Source organism: Dipteris shenzhenensis, chromosome 21 (genome assembly GCF_047967505.1).
Source record: "Dipteris shenzhenensis isolate YYH24624 ecotype China chromosome 21, Dip_SZ_1.0, whole genome shotgun sequence".
NCBI classification, from domain to species: domain Eukaryota; kingdom Viridiplantae; phylum Streptophyta; class Polypodiopsida; order Gleicheniales; family Dipteridaceae; genus Dipteris; species Dipteris shenzhenensis.
The window spans coordinates 4,846,220-4,854,401 of NC_141616.1; the positions used below are offsets into that span (position 1 = coordinate 4,846,220).

The 8,182-nt window shown below is 37.2% G+C and overlaps 1 pseudogene; it reads left to right on the plus strand.

Moving 5' to 3' along the window:
- Nucleotides 1-3,497: 3,497 nt before the first annotated feature.
- The window catches only part of LOC147888392 (uncharacterized), an 8,459-nt pseudogene continuing 3,774 nt past the window's right edge, over nt 3,498-8,182 (plus strand).

The following is an 8,182-nucleotide window of genomic DNA, read 5'->3' on the forward strand; positions in this document are numbered from 1 at the left end:
GTGAGAAAGTTGCAAGTGAGACTCCTTACTTCTCTCCCACTCTCTTCATAATTTTGACTTCAGGTAAGATGTTTATGGTTGTTTCTTTTCACTACCTACTGTTAATCAATTGGTATTTAGCAGTCTTTGGATAGAAAAATGAACGGCAATGACAAAAGATTACATAACCTTAGGGAATGAGGACAGTAAAGATTCATATTCTTATATAATTAATTATATTTAAAGTGATAGTAGCATCATGTGATTTCAAGAATGGAAGTCGTATGAAAATCGCAACCCGAATGTCGCTCTCCTAATAAGCAAAAGACCATGGCTATTTGGGAGAAAGCAATAGGAGTAAATTATGAATCGAGAGCTACAGATCAAGCAAGGACAAATAGATGCATGATAAGCATGTTATTGCTTCAACGCGTGTCTGGATACATCTTTTATCATTCTTCCTTGCTTTACTTATTTATTTTTTTAAAAGTTGCATACGATGAGGTCACTATGAAAGAGAGGCTCTACAAGGAACCTCTTTTGAACCACAAAGTTATTAGACTGACAATTGATTGAGAAGCGAAAGAAAGTTGATTGGGGCTCAACCAAGCAAGCAAAGATTTGGAAGGACAAAGGAGATATGTATCTATTCTCATATTTTTGTTTTCCTATATTTTCACTTTTCTTACTCTCATAGAAATACTCATATAGAGACAAGAAAGAATGGTATGGTGACGAAAGGGAATAATTGAATTTAAAGAAGAATGATAAATCATATTAAAATAGCATGAAAAAGAGAATAAAATATGATAGCCTATATAAGATCTAGGATAATCTAGGTAAGCTAAGAGTTTTTTATGATTAAATAAGCATGATTATGTGCATTAATAAGGATAAGAAGACGTATATCTTGTAGTATGTATAAAATAAGAAATACAATTACTTAGAGGGCTTGTATCCTCATAGCTTACTTCTTAATTGTAGATAACAAAACTATTATTATGTGACACATATTTTATGCTTCGATAAAGTGTTCTGCTAAAATGAACTGAATTAGAGAAAATTAAAGAGAAGAAGAAGCATATGACATTTTTGATAAGGAAGAGGGAAGGCATGATTGTTCGCTAACAAGTTTTTTGCTCTGATAATTTCTTTATGGAATTGCTTTTATAGATAATGAAAAACAATTGACATGTTAGATAATATCTTCTATGTATTTTCTAGTAGCTGAAGAAAATACATATTGGATCATTACTAGCTACCAAGTTAAATAAAAAACTTTGACATGTGATTAAACAATGATGTACATATACCCTTCTGCTGATCACATAATAGTATATGTCAGGTATTGCTACTCACATCAAAAGAAAAAAGAATTATGCTTTGTATTTCTTATTATTTCTCAATATCATACTGGTGTGGGACGGTATAGATATTGAGAAATATGACAAATATAATGCTTGGACCTATAACAAAATAACATAAGCAATGAATAGATCTGGTATACTACTTTCTCTTGGTACACATTGATAAGAATAAAAATAATCTTTCATGAGTTTTGAACTGGCTAAATTCATTCTTTTGGTTAATGAGAGCTTAAGATATCTTGAAGAATTTTTTTTTGACCATGATGATACTTGATAAGATTACTCTTCACATCTCTACTCGTTGACTCAAAAAGTCAAATACACAACTGAGGTCAGTTGCAATTCAAGCAAGAGGGATGTTACGGAATTGTATTTTCGATATTTCTTGCTATGGAAATTATTTTATTTTACTTAAGTGTGACTATGGCAAAGTATTCCATAGGAGCGCACCGGACGCGGCGGGGGTCCTAGTGGATGCTTTGTGGGGTTAAGTTGGGGACGCCTAACTACCTTTGTTTTGCCAGGCTAGATGGTTAGTATTGTGGATGATTCCATGTTAATACTAATGTCTCTAGTGTTACTAGTGTTATTGCAATTGGTCGCAAGGTGTGTATTTTGATGTCTGTATATCAAGTCTACTACTGTGTTGGGATTAGTTGGTGTGATGATTCATCAATTGATTGTAACAACTAACATAATTGGCAGCTTGAGTATAGATGATGAGTTGGATAACAAGGAACAGAGATGGTGAAGGTGATTTGGATTGATCGAAGTATCGAATGGTTGTCAAAGGCCATGGGCCATATTGTAAAGTAATAAAATTTAAGCCATGGGCTAATTTATTTTAATTAATTGTGGATGAGGGCATATTAAGCCTTATGATATTTTAAGCTCGTGGAGCTATGTTCAGCAATCCCTATAATTATGGACAAGGGATGCTTTTGGATGTCCTATTATTGGCTCTTTGCTTTTTGGAATTATAATTATAAATACTCTAGATGGGAAGCAAGAGCCACCATCTAGGGGCGGTAGATTGGACCCCATGCAGTGTCGAGCTCACTCTTTCCCTTCTCTCTCGCACTTGTTTCCTTGTTCTTGGTTTTGGTAAATCATAAATTTGTGAACATTTTTTATTCCAGTTTTTGTAACATGTGGAGGAAGGCCGCTAACCCGGCAATATCACATGGTTCCTGGGAGGTCTCCCTCCCCATCGAAAGTGGCTACTCATAGCCATAGAGGTCTTCCCCCTCTCTTAGGTTCTAAAGCATCGGGTCCTCTTGAAACATCCATTGCATTAAGTCCAAATCCTTTGAGTTATCGGAGCTGGGTGACCTTCTTGGACTTGGTCTGCGGGGGTTGGGGTGCCTCAGGAATTTGAGACGTGGGAGTCCTATCCTTCCTTGCTTGCTTCTTCATTTCCTTGCCTAGGGCCTTCGCTTACATCCTTGTGATGACCTTCAAGGGCACTGCCCCTAGTTGATCTTGTTCAATACTTAGTAAATTGGTGCTAGTGTTCTTGAGCAAGGTGGTAGGAGTTGCTAGTCTCCTTAAGGGGCAATCCTTGAATAGATGCTCCACTCTGCATCTAGCACAAATGGACATGGGACCTGTTGTGGGTGGGACCACAAGGGTAAGATCCTTGTATGGACAGTCCTTTAAAAAGTGTGGCCCTTGGCATTTAAAACATGATACAGATTGGTGATCCCTGCTGGAAATATGGGTATAGTCAACGGTGGAACGACCAATGCTTAGAGAATCAAGTCATGCAATGTATAGTATGTAAGTAATCTAGCCTCAAGAGCACTCCAGTCTCTTGACACGGTCTGCAATTCCAGCAAAATGCTCACAAGAATCAAGTCGTACCAGAATCCAGACCTAAGGATTTGCCTTCATTCCTCTAATCTCGCACGTTAGTCAATTATTGGAAACACATCTACATGCTCACAAGAATCAAACCGTATAGTTGTGTGGGAGAGAGAGAGGGAGGGAGGGGGGGAGAGAGAGAGAGAGAGAGAGAGAGAGAGAGAGAGAGGGAGAGAGAGAGAGAGAGGAGAATCTTACAAAAGCAACTAATTTTGTTTTATGTGCAGAAGGTAACATGGACAAGATGAAGAGTCATAAAAAACGCATACTATATGAATACGAAAGTTGATGCTTGAAGACTATTTGGAGAAAAGTGAACAACCTTTTGCTATCAATTGGTGTGGATGGAATTTGAGAGCAAAATTTGTAGGAGGAAATGTGTATGGCCTTTACGATCAATACTTTGTACACTGTGGAAAGAAACTTACAAGCCCACTTGAAAGTCCTACTCGACAACTAGCAATTGGATGTGTTTGGATCACACTAAATCATGTATCTATTATTTACAATTCTTTTTCAATTGAGGAGCACAAGCTATGAGATGGGGATATTCAAAGGACTGATCGATAAAATTGGGGAGCAACTCAAAGGATTGCAAGTAGACAAGTACATAAATGTTTGAGAAAACTTCAAAAAAAAGAAAGAAGTATGAAGGGGACTAAGGCCTATTTGATGATTGTTGCTGATTATATTGATATTTTCTTGTCACCATATTTGATCTTGAAGGAGCGTGTGGTGCTTGTAGCCAAGGTAGTTTTCTTTTTCAAATTTGGCGACTATGGATTCATCACCATCCAACCTACACCTTGAAGAAAAATTTCATTAGTAAGGAGGCTTATACGGACTGCATACTTTCTTGTCATTTTGTTGTATTGCTCAATAAAGATGTTTCGAGATTTTTATCCTAATCTGAAGTGTCCACTACATCTTACCGGTTCTGATGCTGCTGAAATCTATTTTAGTAAAGTTGGAGGCATGATTGGGCAAGAAAGAGCATTTGATCTTGGAGATCTTCTACATAGCATTGGTAGTTTAAATAAATTTGCCATGCATGAGTGTGCTCAAAATGGTCTAACTTTCTCTAGGGCTCATAAAAAGCAAGAGCATATATGGAAATATTTGAACAAACAAGAAGGGATTATTGAAGCAAATCTAGGTGACTATGAGAGTGTTTCTTCTAATGAAAAGATGATTGATGCATTGAAGGAGGGCTTACAACAAGCTCACATACTATGCAAGTCTTTGGATTTGAAACCTAGCAAGGCTGAAGACTTAGAATGGTAGTTTCAACCTTGGCTGGATGCAGGGTTTATGTGGTCTAAGCTAGATGCTGAAATGGGAGAATCTGATGAGAATGATGACTTTGTGGATCCCTGTGGTGAAGAAGAATCTATGGACGAGAATAGCAATGAAAGTGAAGAGGTTATTGCACTTAGTGAGATTAGACATGAAATTGATGACATTTTGAAGGAAACAAGAAACACACCCCCTAAGAAAAACATTAGCCCCATTGTAGAGGTGGACGGAAAGTTTATTTTCAAGTCAACATTGGTGAGCCAACTCAATGGTTGTCCAACCTTGTCAAAAGATAGACTCACAAGGGTAAAGCAAGGTGTTTACTTCAACCATGAAGCAAAAGCACAATCATCAAATGGAAATTTATTTGGCATAGGTTGTGACTGTGCTGTATACTTTCATGATGACACAAAAGGACAAGGAAATCAACACATGAAAAGAAATAGCAAAGCTACAATCAGGAGGAAGATGGATCCAACTCATGGTACATGGTACTTAGGAAGAGTTCAAAAGATAAGGAAGAAAGTCGGAGGGAGGTACGTGGAGTATAAACATGGCTTTAATTTAGCAAATAGGCCCCAAGGTTTGGAAGTTCAGGTTGGATGGTATCAAAGGGCAAAAGGAGCACAAATGTTCACTTATGATTTGACAAACTTAAACATGGTGGACATTGAAACAATTATTGCATTAGCAAATTTGACATATAATGTAAGAACGGACAAGTACCAGCTAGATGAGAATGACTACACAGTTTTTAATGACTTCTTGAAAAGTACTAGGTAAGTTTACTTTTCATTTTTCATGCAAGGTGAAACTTTCAAAAATGTCTTATAATGAGCTACATCATCTAAGGATCTCATCCTTGGCTAATTTTGGTTTCAGATAATCATGATACGTCACATGTACTGCATAAGGAGTTGGGCTAGTTCTTGAGGCAAAATTCTATATTTTTTGTAAGTCAAATACCTTTAGATAAACTTGAATACAAACTTTTCTTGAGATATAATTCTATATTTTTTGTAAGGGACAGCACAGTGGTCTCTCCAAGATAACCTTGAATTTTGGGCGATGACAAGTGCGTTGAGGTGATGCTCAGAATGATAGATTGTGTCTCATTATTATGCCAAAAACCAGGGTGGTGGTCTCTCTAAGTCAACCTATGATTTGCATGGGCTACGAGCAAAGAAGCAACAAAAGGTTGCATGATGACAGGTGGTTAGGCCAGAGACTGTGTGTTGTGGCGGTGTTTAGAATGATAGATTGCATCTAATTATTACAGCAGCAAGAACCAGCGTGATGGTCTCTCCAAGCCAACCTTCAATTTTAATGATCTGCACAGGTGTGTGCCTAGTGACAGGTGGCAAGGCTGCAGCAAAAGGCAGTGTGATAATAAGTGATCAAGCGACATAGGCCAGAGACTATGCTGCACGAAGCAGTGCAGAGATGCCATGTGTGGAGCTATGCAATGTTCTGAACCAATAGATTGTGTCTCATTATTATGCCAGTGCGCCTTCATGATGTCGAAAAAATTTTCGGCGAGAGCGCAGGTCCATGCAAAATTCAAATATTCACCTAGAAGCACATCACATCACAGTTTCAAAATGGCCCCGAAAATAGTTTCACGATTGGCTACACCCAAGCTAATGTTGACCTGTAATTATTTCATGGTTTTTAGAAGCACTATAAGGATATGCTCTATTGGGGAGAGAGTGTGAGAGTGAGAGACAGAGAGAAGACACGAGAGAGACAATGTGGTTGGAGCAACAACCCAGATGATTTAATAGAGACTAGATAGAGGAGAGATGAGATGAAGATAGAAGTTAGAGAATAGAGAGAGATACAAACTTTAAGGCAAAACTGCTCTCCATTTAGGGGCATTTTAGGGACAATTAGCTGGCCACCTCTCGCCACCACGTACTCACCATATGACACTCCCCTAACAAAACTACTTTGAATATGTATGAACAATTCTAGTGCAATATTGCACATCACCTTAATGATATCGAATGTTGTTAATTGGTTTGTCTCCTTTACTTGTGAGAAAGCTCAAGTAATACAATTTTGAATGAACCGTTGCCTTTACATGTATGAAGAGAGAAAAAATTTGATATTTTTGAAGAGCATATTATGCCCTATATAGTATAGGCTACACACTTCACAAGGAAAATTTGACAATGGTTTTAAATGATCTCATTCAAGAAGGAAAATTTGTAGATGTTTGGAAATTGTAGATTAGTTTAGACACCATGTAAATTTTGTGGAACAAAGGTCAAGTATGCGACTCATATGCAATATATTCCTTGAAGCTCACAACAAATGCCCACAACCCTGATTATGGTTTGGTCTTTCAGTAACCCTATTTTTATTTACGTAATTGGTCTTATAAGGGCCGTGAGCTTCAACAAAGCCGCAAAAAAAGGCCATTGTAGCAATACTCTTATTTTGCAGTCAGTGAGCATTTGGGAAATTGCATCCTAAAGCAACATTATCACGACGCTACGCAGCCATCTCTTTGCAACAATTTTGGGATTGCCAAGTTATACCAACCAAAATCTTGCTTGGGTCACTAAGTAACATAGACGTGCTTGTTTGACCGAAGAATGTGTGTGAGGAAAAGGTGGCTCAAAGAATTTGTTAGCCTTGCTTAAGAATAAGAATGTGATGTGGCAATGGACATGTGCGCATGGAGACATGATGTTAATGTTGACTAGTGAAGGTGGTTTTTAAAATAAATAAATTAGCTTCTTTTTTTTGGATACTCGAACAAGTGGACGAGGAACTATCACAGTGACAAGATTCTCTTCCCCTGTCATCCAATTGGGGGCAGCAATGTTTTTTAATCTATCATTTTCAATGCTTTGTTAATTGTGTCCCTCTTAGTGGCAATGACTCATAGGTGTGAAAGATTTGAGTTCTTGACCCCTCATTGTTTTTTATTAGCATGAATACTGTAGACTGAATAGAAAAATTAAGTAGTATGGTGATGTTTAAGTATTTAGTTATTGTGATGACAAATAAACATAAATTAAGTAGTACGGTGATGTTTTAGTATTCAGTTATTGTGATGACAAATAAACATAGGCCACTTTTCCAAATACATCTTTAATTGGGAAAGTATCGAGCTATTTTATGATCATAGTACTTAAAGTGTCACTTCCTCGGGGGGGTCACTCATCATATGTAACCCTATCACATGAGTTCAATAGAAGGACATTTTTTATATCTAAATTTTACAAAAGTTAATTAACATAAGGGAGTATTTAAAACAATTTTAATGGGGAAAATCTACAGATTTGTATAAAAAAAGGGTACATTTTACTAATGAAAAATTTACAGATAAGGGATTTTAGAAATAGGCCTTGAACGCATGTGATATAGAGGGTGTATACATAGTGAGCCCCCCCAAGGTTACTCCATTCATATACATAAATAATTGTATCCAAGGCTTGGGCTCCAATGCTTTTAGAGTGATGTGAGGCACTCTTTAAAGTGTTTGGAGTACATGTGGTTTTGTGTATACTAGGAAGAAGAAACCTATCAAAAATTCTCAATGGAAAAGAGCATGGATGAAACAATCCCTATGGATGAAATTGATTCTATGTTACATTAACACCCCACTCATATCTAAATAAGACTCGGCCTGCAATGGTGATATATGAAATTTAAAGAGTCACATG